The 18,574-nt window shown below is 36.1% G+C and overlaps 1 protein-coding gene across 2 annotated transcripts in view; it reads left to right on the top strand.

Annotated features, from left to right (window-relative positions):
• Window positions 1–18,574, top strand: part of LOC123678753 — a 93,797-nt gene that overhangs the window by 66,809 nt on the left and 8,414 nt on the right. The window lies entirely within an intron of this gene.

Raw genomic sequence — 18,574 nt, 5'->3', positions numbered from 1 at the left:
TCACGGCTTGCCTTGATTTTCAAGCTACTTGGCTTGAGCTTGACTTGATTTCCAGTCAAGCTCAAGTCAAGTAGTAGTTTTTCAATGTCAAATCAAGTCAATTATTTATTCATCAAGTACTTGAATCATATCAAGTTACTTGATTTTTAGCAGTTTTATTGTCATTTTTATTGTCATTTTTAGTGTCACAAATGGGAAGGAACCTCCACAAAAAGACTTTTATCTATTGAACTTATTGTATAAAAGAACCGAAAATATCATCTTTGGGAAATAAAAACATGAATTAAATCATTATAAATCATAATAAAATAAAAAATAATGAAAAAATAGAGTTATTCAATATTGAGAAACCTCCAGGCTTTGTTTGATTTCATAATTGTCATCCAGGATCTAAGACACATGATGCATCTTATAGATTTGTCGCCTAACCTATTGCGGGTTTTTGTAACTTTAAGAGGAGCTCTGGAAAATTGTCTTTCAACCGGAGCTGAAGATGCTGGCGTTGATAAAAAATCCTTGGCCATTTTGGCCAAGTTTGTAAAGATATTTCTGAAACTAGCAAAATGTACCAATAGATTTCATAGAAATGTGAGAAAACTACTAATAAAGTCACACTGGCGAGTGCTTCAGTCTCTCGGCGCTCTAGGAATTCCCTTATCTAAACTAAGCGCCCACGAGATTGCAGAAATATATGCCGTGCGACGCGTGCATATCAAGCTCAAGTAAAATCAAGTAGCTTGATATCAAGTCAAGCAATAAATATCTGCAGATCGTTTAAGTTCTCTTTTAGTTTTTAGTTTTTTTTTAGTTTTTCTTCTTAGGTTTTTCAATTTTTGAGATATTAAAATCAAATTTGAAATTTAGGTTAGTTTCTGACTCCACATTAGTATTCTTCCCATTTGTTCGTTTCATTCATCATATTTCGAATCACTGGTTCATTCTCCCAACAATATCCAATGTTTGATTTCCCATTTACACTCCCTCCGTTTAGAAAACAAACGGCTTTGATCTTCGATTCATTCATCACCTAAAAAATACCGCCACTGTCGCGGAAAACCCATTTTGGAACCGAAACACGTGGAGGGTCTGCACACTGGGAGACCTCAAATGGCTTTCACATCATTTCCTGAACGTTCGACACCAATGTTGGAACAATAAATCAAATAACGTTTCATCTTCACCATTATGCCCTCAAGTATAAACGGGGATTCTATTTTAGAACCACCTGAAATGATTTAACTTTTCGATTTTGGGCATTCGTGAATGAAAATGATTGACAATCTGGATGAATGCGTGAGCATCACATTTTCAGCGAGGGTTGTCGCATGTTTACCTTTTGAAGTCGATATTTGAATGCTGATGAAAAAGTGGCTTTGATGTCGCTATGAAAGAATGTAGCTCAGATAAACTTCAGGTGAAATGTTCCTATAAGCATGTCATCTTTTATATCATAACAATACTTAATCACTATATTTATCAACGTAGCCATTCAACCAGAAGTGCGTTTCATCGCTAAACAAAATAAAATGGACGTAGTGCGCGATACGTATTCCGCACAGAACCATTATTTTCTAAATAAAATTGCACTATTTGCAAGCGTTGTTCAGGCGTGAGTCTATTCATGATGAATTGCCAAACAAAACAAATCAATCACTTGACAGTTGTTAAATCGGTCGCCATCTTGAACAGTAATGCCAACTTAAAGTTATATACCTCGAAAAAACCCCCGTTATAAATCTGTAGTCAAAACTTCCTGGTCTTTGACATGTCATGAAAGCCTAGAATGATATAATACTGACAAAATGTCATTCAACACTTTTTTGAATTAATTTTCTCAACGAAACTCAAAAGCATAAGAAGTAATGCTCGATCTAATTAATATTGAAAATACTAGACCAAAAGTGTTTGTCTAGAATGGATCTTCTTCTTACAAAACTTCTTGTTACCGGAAGAATTTACCGCACACTACTCCTGTCGAATTCCATAGAAAATTATAACAGGGTCCGTCCGTTGGCTTAAGCTCACTCGAGGGTTTCACGTTATCCACAAACAACCGTTCCAAAACCGATGCTCCTTGATGTTGCTTCATTATTAACGTGATATTTCACTCTGGGACCTTGGGGGCCATTCATTAAAGTATTTCGGGTTTCCAGTTGCCGAATTCATCAAGAAATATGGAGCGATGGCTCGACCTCCGACGAAATTACTTCTTTGTCGTGAGGGGTGTCCAAATTGTATTATTATGACTTGGAGGAAAAGAGAACAGAAGTATGGAATATTAAAAGAAAAGTAGGGAATTGTAAAGGGATATATTGAGTCGTCAAAATGGTATCTAAATGAATTTAGTCAAATGAATTCAGTATTCAGGAATTCTTTCAATTTTTTTTTTATAATTTTCGTCATTCGATATTTTCAAATTTCATTCTCTTCAAATAAAAATGTAATGAAAGTTGTTTGAAAAAAATGGCATTTGGTATTATAAACAATTCGTTGGAGAGTACACATGTGCCAGCAAAAGCTTTGAAGGGGCCTTTCACCAGATGTGTTTCATACACATTTGCATACGTCTACTTCATTTCCAAATAAATACAGGGTGTTTTTTAATTGGAGGTACGAAGGAAAATGAGAGATTTCTTGAATAATTTCAAGAAAAAAGGTTCTACAAACACGAGCTCGCAAAAGATTCGTTTCTTAGATACAGGGGGTTTTTTGTAGTACTGAACCGAAGTTTCTTTTTATATTCTTTCATACTTCCAATGGTCTATTATAAAAAAACTCTGAAGGAAAGAAATGAGCACTGCACTAGAAAAAATATCACCGGTAGATTTGCATTTAAAATTACCTTATCCCATGATGAAAAATTTAAATTGGAATATAATATACCAAGGTACTATAAGAAAGAAAATCAAATGTTAGCACCCTGCATCTCGAAAATAAATCGTTTGCCAGCCTATGTTTCTGGAAGATTTTTCCTTAAAATGATCCAAGGAATCTAACATTTCCGTTTGTACCTCCAATGTAGGAACACTCTGTTTAACAGTGCTTTGTTACAAAAATAAATTCTATGTCGATTGAATCCGCAGTTTTAAAATTAACAGAAAAACGAAACTTCAAATTTTCATATTTAAGAAACCCATAATCGAATACCGCTCTTCAAAGAAATCAACTGCAGCATTCGATATTCGAACCTACCCTGAAAATTTCAAGTTTCTAGCACACTCCGTTTGGGAGTTATCGTGTTTACGACCAGCCGGAAGAACATACTCAAACTATGACAATGAATTTGAAATCAGTGACAAAGCAATCTCTGAATATCTCACTTTTATTGTCTTCAAAACTCTCTTCTCAAAACTCATTATTTTCACGTGCACTCAACGAACAGAAGGGAAATGGACCAAAGATTCCTAATCCGTAATCTGCTCTTCAGCTGATGCACTAAACTCCTCAAATACCAAAAACAAATGATAAATTCCCCACAGCAATGCAACAATTCGCACTCATAATTAGCGCAACCATGTCAAACCAATTAGTATTTCTCGGAATATTTCCATCGCCCAATTCCCTCCTCATCTTGATGCATATTGTGCTTCTACAAGGCTCCCATCGTGTCCCTTTCAACTTTACAACAGCTGCTCCATTAAAATAATACGCTGCGATTCCGCAATTCTTTATTTTTCCCCCAGCCCCTCTTTATTTATTAATTTCACTTTTTCTTCGCTGTTAACAACACCAGAAGTTTTTATTCGTCCGCTCGAGCATGGCGTAGTGGCAGAACGCATGAAATATAAACGTGGAAATCCACTGGGAGTTTGCTCTTTAAGCCATAAACGTAAGTACGTTTTCTGCATGACTTGCTGGTGTGCCATTTCTGGTTTTTCCCTGTGAAGTTGCCTCATATATATGAACTGGAAACGGAGTTTCAAGATATTTTGAGGAATCGACTACATGAAAGGGGTTCAGTTGCTCGGTTCTGGGTTGTGGAAAAATTTAACGTCGTGTTCTTGAAACTTGTAGTCCGCCTTTTGATGAATTCCGATGTGGAAAGTACTTGTGTTGAGTCAAATGGAATTCAAGCATTTTTTTTCTGACATAGGGTTGGGTAAACTAGAGTCAAATTTAATATTGTTTCATTTAGTTGGGAATGGAAATATTGAATTTAATTCTGAGAGGTTCACAGTTGATATTTCGAAGTTTTTATGGATGAATCATTTCAGTTATTCTAGATCAAAAACCTTAGATCAACTGCAATTGAATACAGAATTTCAACAGAGAAAGTAAATATTAGTTGAACTTGCATTTTGTGCACATGAAACGAATTGCCAACAAAATGTCAAGTCAAGTATTATTTATGTGGGACTTGATTTTTAGCAGATTTATTATGTAGTGTCACAAATAAAAAAAATTATGAAATGAGTAGGAACCTTGCAGAACACACTTGAATTTATCAAACTTTTTGTATAAAAGAACCCTAAATATCAACTCCTTTGAAATAGAAACATAAATTAAATCACTATAAATCATAACAAAATAAAAATAATTAAAAAAATTGATTAATTAAATTAAATTTATTATGGAAATGATTACAAGGAGGCGAAATACCAAAACGATTATACCACGTCATCAAGGGTATATCCACTTATAAATACGCCGTAACTATGGGAAATTCGAGGATTTTATTGGTTCATATGAGTTATATAATCAATTATATCTGTGTGTAATTTTCTGTGCAATTTTACATGGAATATTTCATATAAACATTAGGTTTATTTCAGTGGAATATCGAATGTGAAATTATTCAAATTCCATAAATATTCAGTAAGCTAATAAAGGTGCATATCTGCCATTACCAAAGTCATAGAGAACTAAACCAGCGGCGTGAATAAGTATCTTTTTTAATCGAATTCAGTGAATAACAAATAACAAATGAATCTGATCCAAAAATTTTATTGGATATTACAAACTGTAAGAAAATTATTGGCAAAAAACTATATAATTTAGAACAATCATGGTTGACGATATGAAAAATAATATCTTTTACCACTCCATTCTATTCCTAATACTTAGGGTCTGAAATTTCTTTGTCGATGTAGATAGAATTGCGTATCAATATTTGTTTTTGAAACTTGTGATTGATATCGACAGAAGAACACTCAGTAGTTGTTGTTATATCTCTATTATTTAGTATTATCGGTATACATTGAAAAGGTTTTGTGTTATATCTATCAATAGGTTGTTTTTTTGTTGTTAACACACTTTTTGTGGAATAATAGCACGTTTTATCGGAAAATAACGTTCTTTGTCTGAGAAAAGGTAGTTAAAAACTTTGTTAAAATTATTCATTATACCTTATTAAGAAAAGAGATAAATTTCCATTTTCGGCTAGTGTAATAAAGAAAAATCAATAACGGAATGCTTTTCCATTTTAGAAATTGCGTTGAAAATTTAGGGTGTCCCATTTAAGATAAACCAATTCCTCTGTATATCTCTAAAACGATAATTAATTTCTATGATCTGTTATGAGTATCATATAAACTACAGTCCATTCAGGAATTATTGACATCGAAGTAGGCCATGAACGTCTAGTCGCGGCTTTATTTCTGGTTACAAAAATATCACTAAAAATTGCTATGGTTCATCATAGAAATAACCAGTTTAAATTATTTTCATCATTTTTGTATCCGAAAGATCCTGAATTTTCGAAATTACGATTATTACGAAGGGACACATACAGTCATGATTTCATAAATTGAAATTCAGATTATATAACGTAAAAATATAGTGAAATGCTATCTCATTTCAAGGAAATCCAATGAAGAGATATCTATTCATTTAAAGTCGCCCATGAAAGATCCCATTGAAGATCATTAAAATATGCATATTCCTTTTCACCAAAGGCTCTTCAAAAATTGTTGCATTACTGATGGACACTGGATACCAACCTGCTTGCAAAATTCTTATCAAATAACTCTTATGGATAATTTTAACTGTGGTGTCTAAACTGGTGAAGAAAACAGAAAAAACTGGTTGATAAATTTAAATAGTGTAGCTTAGTGAATGGAAGAGCCATATCATAATAAGACAGAAATAAAATTCAAAGAATCCATTTAGTATATGAAAAATTTTGACATCACAGTTACAGTTGTACTTAAACTTTCAAAATTGGAACCAATTTATCAGCCGATGTGTAAATTACTTTCTAAAGTCACTATTTATTGAAACTGTTCATGACATGAATGATTGATTAAACTTGTATGAAAAACATAGGTACTATTTGTACTCGAGATTTTTGTTTTTTATTGAAATGCTTTTATACTAGTTTCTATTAAATTACATAAATTATTTTGCCCATAACAGCTTTAACTCACTCACTAAAAACATTTTTGCATGAAATTATTTTCAATTTGTGAAATTTTATTGCATTCTATTATTATCTTCAAGTGGGTAAGAGGTGAAGGAATTCTTGAAGTTACTCTTCTGATTATATTTTTCGATTAAATAGTCAGTAAAAATTCTATAAAGCAATTGGAATTTATTAGATTTTTGGATTACTCATTGAAGAACAAAAAACAGGAAAAACAATACTTAATTTCAATATAGAATATAAATGAACTATGGATGCAATGCCAAGACTTTGTTTAGCAATCAATGAAATAATTCTCTCTTCATAGATTTATATAATCCTCATGATCACCACTGTCAAAAAAAACATCCAGGTAAAAATCCAAATATCCAGCATTCAAAATAGTGCTCCTTCTACTTTTACCCTTGAATGTAATTGAAAAACATTTTATTTTCTTTCTAGAGTCCACTGTTGAATAAATAACCAAGTTTCCACTAGATAAATGAATTTCACATTTTGTTGCAAATATTCTCTGTATTCACCATAAAATCGTACTCAACTTATTATATTTTTCTGTTTATCAATAAGAATTTTCCTTTTATTAACTGTTTTGAACTTGTAACCAATTAAGTTTATGTAATGTTGTCTTTGATTGATTAAAATCCAGATGCTTTTTGCTCAAATTTCATCCAGGCTGATATATTGGTTGCTTTTGGCTCGGCTTTTGGTAACAATCAAATCATTCAATGATTCTTTGAAGGTGAAATCGTATTCCACAGGTTTTCTTCCACTAATAATCCAGGTTGTAATGACTTGCCTTCTTTTTTTTCAAACAGTACTGTGAGAAATACTCAAATAAACTAATCAATGTGTGTTTGAAATTGATACAACTTTTAAGTTTCAAAATTTCTTCGATCAAAACCAATAACACAAACAAACTGAAATCTAACCTCCTGTCAATGACATTTCCAATGCCAACCCGAAATGGGCAATTCAAAATGTTACTGAATGAGCCAGTACCAACTTAATTTCGATTTTCCAAAGCCACCCGGGATGTCAATAATTCCTGAATGGACTGTATAACATTTACTGAAAAAAACGTTTTAAAATTTCAATATCTGCAACAGAAAGCAATATATACTCAGCTAAATATTTGAAACAGTCATCTTCAGAAACGCCCTGTAACTCGAGAACAAATCAAGATATCTGTGATCTGCTTCCTGATATCTTATTATTATAACTGAATCCTAAAAACAGAAGCCTTATATAAGCCTACACTCGGCTTAAGTTGAATCTCATACTTAATACCAAAACTTGAATTTTGAACTCGTGGAAGAATATCAATGCCTTCTGCACTTGCATTATAAATAATTATTCAATCGAAGGAGTTTGTGTGTTCGAAGCTGAAAATTTCTCCACCTTGCAAACAAATAGAAACTCCCATACGACATGTAACAAGATGAAAATAATGTATCTATTTGAAATGCAACCATGCATCTGTGGTAGGCACCTAATTAAGGCACTGCTTCAAATGATATGTTCTTATTCCCTTCAACTTTCACATCATGAGCATGGTAGAATGATTCGGATTTCTCGTAGAACTCATTTTTTTTTGTTCGTTCTATTCCGAATAGGTTCAAAAAGACTTGGAGCGTGAGTTCGAATAAGAGGGGGTAAATCTATTAAAAAAGCTTTCAGTTATTCCTGGTCCCTTTTAATTGAATCATGCCGTCCTGAATTGGAGGAGATGAAAAACTTGTTGAATTCCTACGAAAAGGAGGACGTATGGAAATGAGATGATGGAAATTAGCGGGAGCGTCTATTGAAACGGCTTTTCTTTCTGGGGAAATGGGGAAAACCCGCACTGATTGGGTTCGAGGTGATATGTTTCGTTCCTCATTAACACGTTTTTTTTTTCTTTGGTTGGCAATATCAAAGGCGCACGCGGGAGAAGTGCTGGGGGTAATTACGAAACCTGGAAAAAATTTGAAATCTAAACTTTTCGATACCATTTTTGTAGTACGATTTGTCTTTCGCTTCAAAATAGGCCTCAGTTTCGGCGATTACTTCTTCATTGGCGCTAAATTTTTTTCTAGCGAGCATTCTTTTGAGGTCTGAGAACAGGAAAATGTCGCTGGGGGCCAGATATGGCGAATACGGTGGATGCAGAAGCAATTCGAAGCCTAATTCATGCAATTTTGCCATTGTTTTCATTGTCTTGATGAAACAGTACCTTTTTTTCTTCAAATGGGCCATTTGTTATCGATTTCATCCATTAAACGATCCAATAACGCTATATAATAATCGCTGTTGATGGTCTGGACCTTTTGGAGGTAATCAATGAATATTAAACCTTGCGCGTCCCAGAATACTGATGCCATAACCTTGCCAGCTGACTGTTGTGTTTTTCCTCGTTTTGGATTCGGTTCATCGTGTGCAGTCCACTCAGCTGATAGTCGATTGAACTCCGGAGTGGAAGGGAGCCATGTTTTATCTCTAATTCTCTGAACTTATATTGAAATTAATGAAATATTTTCAGAAATATCGTTCAGTGATTTTTGCATTGAAAAATGTGGGTTGATAGAATAGTTTTTTGTATCACAAATTTGACAGATAATTGATAAATCCGTGATAAGAGAGCTCCGAATACCAACATATAATAATAAAATATAACCATCTGTGCGAATCTGAGATATTCTCACACTTTTTGTACTACAAGAATGAACGAATTGACCAAAGAATTAGAGAATAGTTATTTATAATACAAGTGCAGAAGGCATTGATATTCTTCCACGAGTTCAAAATTCAAAAACGAGCCACGAAGTGGCGAGTTTTGGAATGAACGAGTGGTAGAATGAGCCTTCTGTACGAGTATTATACATTATTTTCTCTAATTCATTGAATTTTCATTGAAATTAATGAAATATTTCCATAAATATGATTTAGTGATTTTTGCACTGAAAAATGTTGGCTGGCAGAACTGATTTCTTTAAGGCAAATTGATGAATTGACAGATAAAGCCGTGGCGGAAAGTTCGGAGTACCAACATAAAATAACAAAATATAACCATAAAAACTGTGCTATTCTGATATATTCTCGCACGATTTTGTTCTACAAGATGTGGAAGAATGAACGGAATAACCACAGAATTAGAGAAATATTGTTTTATTACTGAATGAGTATGTTAACAGTTTCAACGGTGAGTGGTGTCATTTCTCAAATTTTTCATAATATAATTGATATTAAAACATTAACATTGTCATGCCATCCTCTAATTATATCGAATCCTTAGGGAGATCATTACCTTGCTAAAATAAATTAATGTACAGAGGTTATTCACAGAGATGCATCATATTAATCTATGTGAAAAAACGCAAATAAAAGATGTATGAGGGAAGTCCTCTTTTAGCATTGTTTCACCAAATTCAGCCCATTGAAATAATTTTAGTAATTTCATACTTTAATTATAGATTTTCAACACCTTCACTGAACTTATCCGGAAGTATTTATGTTGAATCAAAAAAATTACCAATTCTGAAGTCTATTCTCAACTAATAACTAGTTTTCCATTAAAAATAACACATTTTAAAGTTTTTATAATGGCAACACTGTATTTTAAGTTAATCGACTCACCATTCGTATTGTAGAAAAATTTTAATTCGATGGAATTTTCGAATTTGGTAGTTATTCTGCTATTCAATACGAAGATAAATCCAAATAATCTCAATAAGATACATATTATAGACTCATCCTTAATTGAGGCATTGCTATTTCAATTCACAAGTTTAAGCATCAATTTGTTAACCTTATAATTTTCCCATTAATATAATTAGATTTTGAGATGAAAATTCCCACCTTGTTTTGTAAAATTCTTCATCGATTGAAGCTTCCGTTCCAATTCATCATAGAGTTAATATCATTGAATGAGAAGCGAAACAAGTTCCTCGAAATTATTCAGAATTCTAAAGATTCAACCGAACAAAACATTTTTCCTCTTCATCTAAGTTTTCCGCCACTTCAATTTGTCTAGAATATAATCCATTTGCCTATTTCCCAAAGGAACGTTGAAAGGCAAATGAAAAATACAAATGTTTGGCTCAAGACTCAAAATTTTAAAAATTCTCAGTCAGTAATAGGATGTATTTTTATCTACTCAAAAGCTTTCAAATTCGTATGAAGGTGTTTGCGTAAATTGTAAACTTAAAACGGAAAATGTGGATGATTTCTGTGCTCACCAATATGGCCGATAGCTCCTAACACCAAGTCTGTGTTTTTCTTGAATTTTATCGGTTCTGATAAAGATTATAGGTGGGTTTGTGCATGCAGCTTTGACTGCGAAGATTACAGAGCAAGCCTAAAAATTTTCCCCCAAACAACCTCAAATCTCCATTATCGGAAGTAATCGACCAAAATGATACAACTAAGCACGATTTCCCAATTATCACGTGCAATTTCATTTGAACCTGATTGCCATACATTCGTGACTTTTCTTCAATTCAAAAAAAGGAAGAAATGACGCTCCCTTCAGATTCTACACCAATCGAATCTCTCACTTTAATTTAATTGGCGAAGATTTCAATGAAATATGGATTTTTGTACAGATCACGTTTATTTAGCACCTAATTGGAATTCTGTCTGCGATTTCGTTCATTGGCGTGGTTCAGAACTTTCGTGTTTTCGAATTATACCAATTGGTCTTTCCAATTCAATCAATAGGCAGGCATTACAAGGTAGCGCCTCTCTATTATGTAAAAAATTTTCGAGGTTTTCTCCGAAAAAAACTTTTATGAACCTGTTCCGAACCGAGGACTAATGCCCATTTGGAGTTATTCAAGCAAAAATCAGTATTTCAATCTATCCAAATCTTGCAGAATAAATTCCCACACAAAATCCACTGTAGCTAAGTAAATAGCCTTAATTGACTTGATCATTACTTGGTATGAATACATTTAATTGATATTAGAGACATCATTCTTATTTCCACAAATAACTCAGTTATCAATGGCACGGAATCTGAAGAAACTTATGTGTAACGAAAACAATAAAATAGTGTGAATTAGATTAACTCCTATTCAATATCAATCACATAACTATCAATCGGTGATATGGAACATGTAAAGTGAAGTAGGTTTTGACATTTGTTGATGGACCAGCTGTAGATATTTGATTTCCTTATAAAGTTATTGTTCTCCACTATGTCAATTTAATGCTTTTGCCTAGGATTATTTCTTGTTGATCATTCTTTCACGAAACATGAATGGTTTATTTAACTCTTTATTCCAATTCTTTCTACATCGCTGTTATCGTTCCAAGTTCAAAGGATTTGACAAAGTGAACCCGCAGTTACTATTTTTGGTTAATTTGCTTTTACCAAGCCGTAATTGTTTAGTGAGAGCGTATATAATGCAACCACCCGTAGAATAAGCTCTACATCATACCTAATTGTATGAGTAAATTATACATGTAAATTGATATACAACACTAATTACTCTTCTGTTCTCTCTAGTTGAATCGATAACATCTTAATTTGTAGCTCTCAGAAGTATTTTTGTAATACGAGCTCTTGTTGACATAGGACATACTTCACAAATTAGAATTTTTGCTGTAAGGTTTATATGCTCGTATCATTCTGGGGTGCTGATGCCCCAGCACTCTTCGTACGGCAGCTTTGGACTTTCTTTTTTCTGCAGCTGAATACTGTTGTTCTGTTTGGTTCAATAGTGCTCATGTTTATAAAATTGATGCACAGCTTAACGTTTTTGGAAAATTAATAGTGGAACTACCTATTAGATCTACACCTTTACATTGGTTTTCAATGTTATCACATATACTTCCGCCTTATATTCGTAGACAGGTGTCAGTCAAGAAATCTCATTTCTACACCAACTATTTCCAATTGTATCTTACCTCCCAGATACTAGAACTGCCAGATTGAAGTCATGCAAACCTTTATGAATACTTTTCTTTAATCTAATGAAAGTGACAAGGAAATATGTTCGGAGTTCGGAATGGAGTTCTTGTAATGTCATCAACAAAGGTCTTATTGTTGATCCTTCAGAGAAAGTTCCAGGTTGCAATCTTTCTGGGAAAATTTGGTGTATGACTTAGGACTGGTCATGGTCGTTGCAATAGTAGGTATGCTCTTCAAAAGGCATTATTTGACTCGATTTTCAGTCAGCTCAAGTCAAATCGAAGTTTTTCAATCTCAAGTCAAGTATTTGATTTTTAAGTAGCTACTGGAATCATATCAAGCTACTTGATTTTTGAAAGTTTTATTGTGTAGTGTCACATCAATAAGAAAATGATGAAATGAAAAGGAACCTTACAGAAACACTTTTATTTATTGAACTTATTGTATAAAACAACAGAAAATATCAAGTTTTTTGAAATAGAAACATAAATTAAACTAATATAAATCATAACAAAATAAAATATAATACAAAAATAAATAGAGTTTCTTAATATTGAGAAACATACAGGCTTTGTTTGTTTTCATAATTTTCCATCCAGGATCTAAGACACATGAGGCATCTCAAAGATTTGTCGCCTAACCTATTGCGGGTTTTTGTAACTGTAAGAACAGCTCTGAAAAATTGTCTTTCAACAGGAGGTGAAGATGCTGGCGTTGATAAATCCTTGGCCATTTTGGCCAAGTTTGGAAAGATATTTTTGAAACTAGCAAAATCTATCAATAGATTTCATAGAAATGTGAGAAAACTACTAATAAACTCACACTGGCGAATGCTTTAGTCTGTCGGCGCTCGAGGAATCCCCTTATTAAGTCTAAGCGCGCACAAAATTGCAGAAATAACGGGTGTTTTTTTTTCGAGGTATATAACTTTGAGTTGGCATTTCTATTCAAGATGGCGACCGATTTAACAGCTGTCAAGTGATTTATTCTCAGTTTGGTTTGGCAATTCATCATGAATAGACTCATGCCTGAACAAAGCTTGCAAATAGTGCAATTTTTTTTCGAAAATAATAGTTCTGTGCCGAATACGCATCGCGCACTACTTCCATTTTATTTTGTTTAGCGATGAAGCGCACTTCTGGTTGAATGGCTACGTCAACAAACAAAACTGCCGCATTTGGAGTGAAGCTTATCCTCAAGTATATGTCGAAACCGTTACATCCAGAAAAACTTACTGTTTGGTGCGCTTTATGGGCTGGTGGAATCATTGGTCAGTACTTATTCAAAAATGATGATGGCCAGAACGTTACAGTCAATGGTGTTCGTATAGAGCCATGATTACTAACTTTTTCATTCCTGAATTGAAGGACCATGATGTCCAGGAGCTGTGGTTCCAACAAGAAGGCGCAACATGTCACACTGCTCGTGCCACAATCGATTTATTGAAAGACACGTTTGGTGACCGCCTAATTTCACCTTTTGGACCTGTGAATTGGCCTCCAAGATCTTGTGATTTAACACCGCTAGACTACTTTCTCTGGGGCTATGTAAAGTCATTGGTCTATGCGGATAAGCCACAAACCCTTGACCATTTGGAAGACAACATTCGCCATGTTATTGCCGATATACGGCCACAAATGTTGGAAAAAGTAATCGAGAATTGGACGTCCAGATTGAACTACATCCGAGCCAGCCGTGGCGGTCATATGCCAGAAATCATATTTAAAATTAATTTAAAATGTTATGTATCTAGACTAAGCTCGCACGAGATTGCAGAAATATATGCCATGCGACGCGTGCATATCAAGCTCAAGCATTATCAAGTAGCTTGATATCAAGTCTAGCAATAAATATCTAATTAAGTCAAGTCAAACTCAAGTATGTAATTTTTCACAAGCTTGATTTTCAAGTCAAGTAGTTGATAAAAATTTCAAACTACTTGGCTTAATGAATCCCTAAAGAAGAAGCTCTTCAACATAAATATGTTGGTTCATTCTGTAAACAATCTGACACAAAATTTTGATGTCTGTCTAACCGTAAACATTTCATTTTATTATCGAAATTGATGAACCATATCTACGTTGTTCTTACACCTTCCAATGGCGTCTGCATGTTCCATTCCCAGCATCCGTCTGAGATTTCAGGGTCCCCAGCGTCGATTCCTGATTCTGCCGAGGAGATAAATATTCCACGGGAATTTGTGGCCAATAAATTCCAAACGATCCGAATCCCCGTGCGGCCTGCTGCGATGAAATTCCATAATCGAATATTCATTTCACGAGAAGGCTACGACCCATCTTTTCCGCCATTTCGCGTCGCTTCGCCTGTCTCTCGATCTGCGACATTTTCAATTTCGATCGGCGAGAATCGACAGGACGGATGAAAATCCTGCAGCTAGACTGTCAAAATGGATTAGAGTCGGTGGAGGGGAAAGGCCTGAATTTGATATTGTCAAGTGGCGTCGCCCTCTGTTGGTGTCAAATGAAAATATGAATATGAGTACAGAATTTGTTGTCGTTATTAATGTTGTTATTTATGTTTTTATTTCGAGGTATATAACTTTAAGTTGGCATTACTGTTCAAGATGGCGACCGATTTAACAGCTATCAAGTGATTTATTCTCAGTTTGGATAGGCAATCCATCATGAATAGACTCACGCCTGAACAACGCTTGCAAATAGTGCAATTTTATTTCGAAAATAATGGTTCTGTGCGGAATACGTATCGCGCACTACGTCCATTTTATTTTGTTTAGCGATGAAGCGCACTTCTGGTTGAATGACTACGTCAACAAACAAAACTGCCGCATTTGGAGTGAAGCTAATCCTCAAGTGTATTTCGAAACACCGTTACATCCAGAAAAACAGACTGTTTTGTGCGCTTTATGGGCTGGTGGAATCATTGGTCCGTACTTCTTCAAAAACGATGATGGCCAGAACGTTACAGTCAATGGTGATCGGTATAGAGCCATGATTACTTACTTTTTCATTCCTGAATTGAACAACCATGATGTCGAGCAGCTGTGGTTCCAACAAGACGGCGCAACATGTCACACAGCTCGTGCCACAATCGATTTATTGAAAGACACGTCTAATTTCACGTTTTGGACCTGTGAATTGGCCCCCAAGATCTTGTGATTTAACACCGCTTGACTACTTTCTGTGCCACAAACCTTTGACCATTTGGAAGACAACATTCGCCGTGTTATTGCCGATATACGGCCACAAATGTTGGAAAAAGTCATCGAAAATTGAACGTCCAGATTGGACTACATCCGAGCCAGCCGTGGCGGTCATATGCCAGAAATCTCATTTAAAATGTAATGCCACAAGATTATTTTGCGGATAAATAAAATTCATGTAAATCGAATAATCCATCGTTGTTTTATTGCAATTTAAAGTTCTAAAGCTCTAAAAAACACCCTTTATAAAACGAATAGACGGAAGTAAGTATAGAGAACAGTTGTGATAACTTATAAAATTTGACAATAGCTCTAATGATTCATTAAAGGTGCCTCCTCGACAAAACATCGTCGTCAAAACGTGCAAAGAATGAATGTTTCACTGAAATCTCTCGACGTTGCAGAACAAGGAAGAATTGAAAATACCCAACAGCGTTTGAGGCGTTTACACGTTCTCCTCTAAGTTCAATTTACGGAGCGAGCTACAAACATTCAACAAATGCACAAAAACAAAACGACACCTGTTTCGCCAATAGCTTAGTAACGCTCGCTTGGCAAGGAAGAACAAGAATTCGCAGCGCCTTCCAAGACTAGCCAAGAAATAATGGCATCGATTTGCCAGTTCTAAATGGCAGTTCAGCGACAAAGTGATGTCAGAGACTGTTCAATTAGTTGGATGTTTTACGCCACTGCCAAGTTGAACCAATTTTACGTCCATCGATTGTCTATTATGTTGGGAACATTGCTTCCCATTTGTTGTGAATGGAGGTTCTGAACTAGTCGATCACCTTGTGCTCAAAATAGAAAAAAAAAACAGCACGACTCGATCGATTTTCCAATCGTTTTTCCAGGTGAAAAACGATATTTCAGATAGACACGTCTATTCGAGACCGATAGCATTGTTGCTCTAGTTTGGAAAGTATACGAAGGGTGAATTGTTGGAGTTTTTTAGCGCTCGTTTCCCGAACAGAGTGCTATATTATGCCATCACGATGTTTGTAAATTTTCGAATTTTGAGCCGGTAATAGCCTCAAATTTTTTGATGATGAATCCGTTATTGAATTCGATATTGTCTATAGCTGCAAATACGATGACTCCTGAATGGAAAAACATACAAAATTTTGATGATGGGTTCAGATCTCGAATGTTGCCATAATTCGAAATGGAGGAACAAGAAAGTATGTGGGTCCCACTCAATCCTATGACTAGTTTTCGAGATACAGGGTGAAGAAGTTGGAAAATGACTTTTCTTTAAAGTTACATTTCACGTAGGAAAGTAGCTTGAATGTAACACTTTGATACGTCAAATATTGCTTATCCACTTAGAGTATTAAACATAGATAGAGGAAGTATATGCAATTTTTACATGTCCCCAACAAGGTTTGATTATGTTGTCGGATTGTGATATATTTTCAAATCCACAATTTTGCTATATCGTTATGAATGTATATTATTTTGAATGAAATGTATTTATTTGAGTGATTCCCTATTAAATATGCAAATTTGACCATTTGGAATCCGATATTTTTCCTAATTGTCGAATTTTTAGCGAGTCTTTCTCGAGCTAAGATTAATGTGCGCCCTCTCCTGGGGATTTAGTGTTTCGTCCCGAGATCGCTGGTGGACTCTTCAGTTAGGCTATCCAGCGATCTCTGCCTAAGACACACCTTCCCACACCATTTGGTGAGAAGTGAATCGGTTGCTTCGCGTCGACCCCTTTAAATACGCCGGGGCCGATGTTGTGTGGCGCATTACCACCATGGCGCCATCTCTGAGCAAACCGAGTCACTACACACCCCCTCACCAGTATTGACGACCCTCCTGAGGAGGAGGTACGCAGGTGGTCCCGGGGGGGAGAGAGCGCTTGCGTGCTGTGATGACGAAAACACGAGGCCCGGCGTGCCATCGGCTCTAGTGTCCGATGGACACCCCAGTAGCCGTAACGTTGAGCGGGGCAGTGAGTCGCCTCTGCGCTCCAACGCCGCAGTTTTCCGCCATCACGTCGGGGTCACCAATTTAGCGAGTCTTTCTCGAGCTAAGATTAATGTGCGCCCTCTCCTGGGGATTTAGTGTTTCGTCCCGAGATCGCTGGTGGACTCTTCAGTTAGGCTATCCAGCGATCTCTGCCTAAGACACACCTTCCCACACCATTTGGTGAGAAGTGAATCGGTTGCTTCGCGTCGACCCCTTTAAATACGCCGGGGCCGATGTTGTGTGGCGCATTACCACCATGGCGCCATCTCTGAGCAAACCGAGTCACTACACACTCGGTGAGTGAGAACAGTCTTAGCCTCTAGGCTACTGAGTGCTGTGTTTCATTATTGTTGCTATGTGGGCTTTATGAGAAGCCGCCACATGACTCCCTCCCCAGTGACGGAGGAACGAAACTTATACGTGTTACGAGGTCATCGGTGCAGCTGGGTGATTGCCGCCTAATCAGAGCTGCACCTCGCGGCATCGTGCGGACGGTGAATGCCGCCTATTCAGGTCCGCCATACCGCGGCAGACCAAGGAGCACGTATTGCACGTCATGGGAATGGGCGTCTAGAGTTTCGTTGGAAATTGCAGATATATGGGAGCTATGCATCAACCTTCTGCTTTCCAGGACACATAGTTAAGATGGCCATTCCCATCACGTCGGGCTTGCATGCTGTGACGACGGAAACACGAGGCTCGGCGTGCCATCGGCTCTAGTGTCCGACGGACACACCAGTAGCCGTAACGTTGAGCGGGGCAGTGAGTCGCCTCTGCGCTCCAACGCCGCAGTTTTCCGCCATCACGTCGGGGTCACCAATGTAGGATTTCACATATGCCTACTTATGCGTTTCGTCCCTGGCACACACACCGGACTCATCAGTGTGACTTTGGTATATTTGTGTGTGCCGTGTCACAGACGCTTGGGGAATTTATTATTATCGGGAGCCGCCGGGACTCGAACCCGGACCTTGTTGCAACTCGGTGAGTGAGAACAGTCTTAGCCTCTAGGCTACTGAGTGCTGTGTTTCATTATTGTTGCTATGTGGGCTTTATGAGAAGCCGCCACAAATTTATAATAAGCAGAATATTTATTATTTTCTGTATCTACCTGCTGAAATCCAAGGTTTGGCAACTTTTGCTCTCCTATTGTCATCGGTTGTTTGAC

This window comes from Harmonia axyridis, chromosome 4 (assembly GCF_914767665.1).
Source record: "Harmonia axyridis chromosome 4, icHarAxyr1.1, whole genome shotgun sequence".
Taxonomy (NCBI): domain Eukaryota; kingdom Metazoa; phylum Arthropoda; class Insecta; order Coleoptera; family Coccinellidae; genus Harmonia; species Harmonia axyridis.
This window is presented reverse-complemented; position numbering and strand designations above follow the sequence as displayed.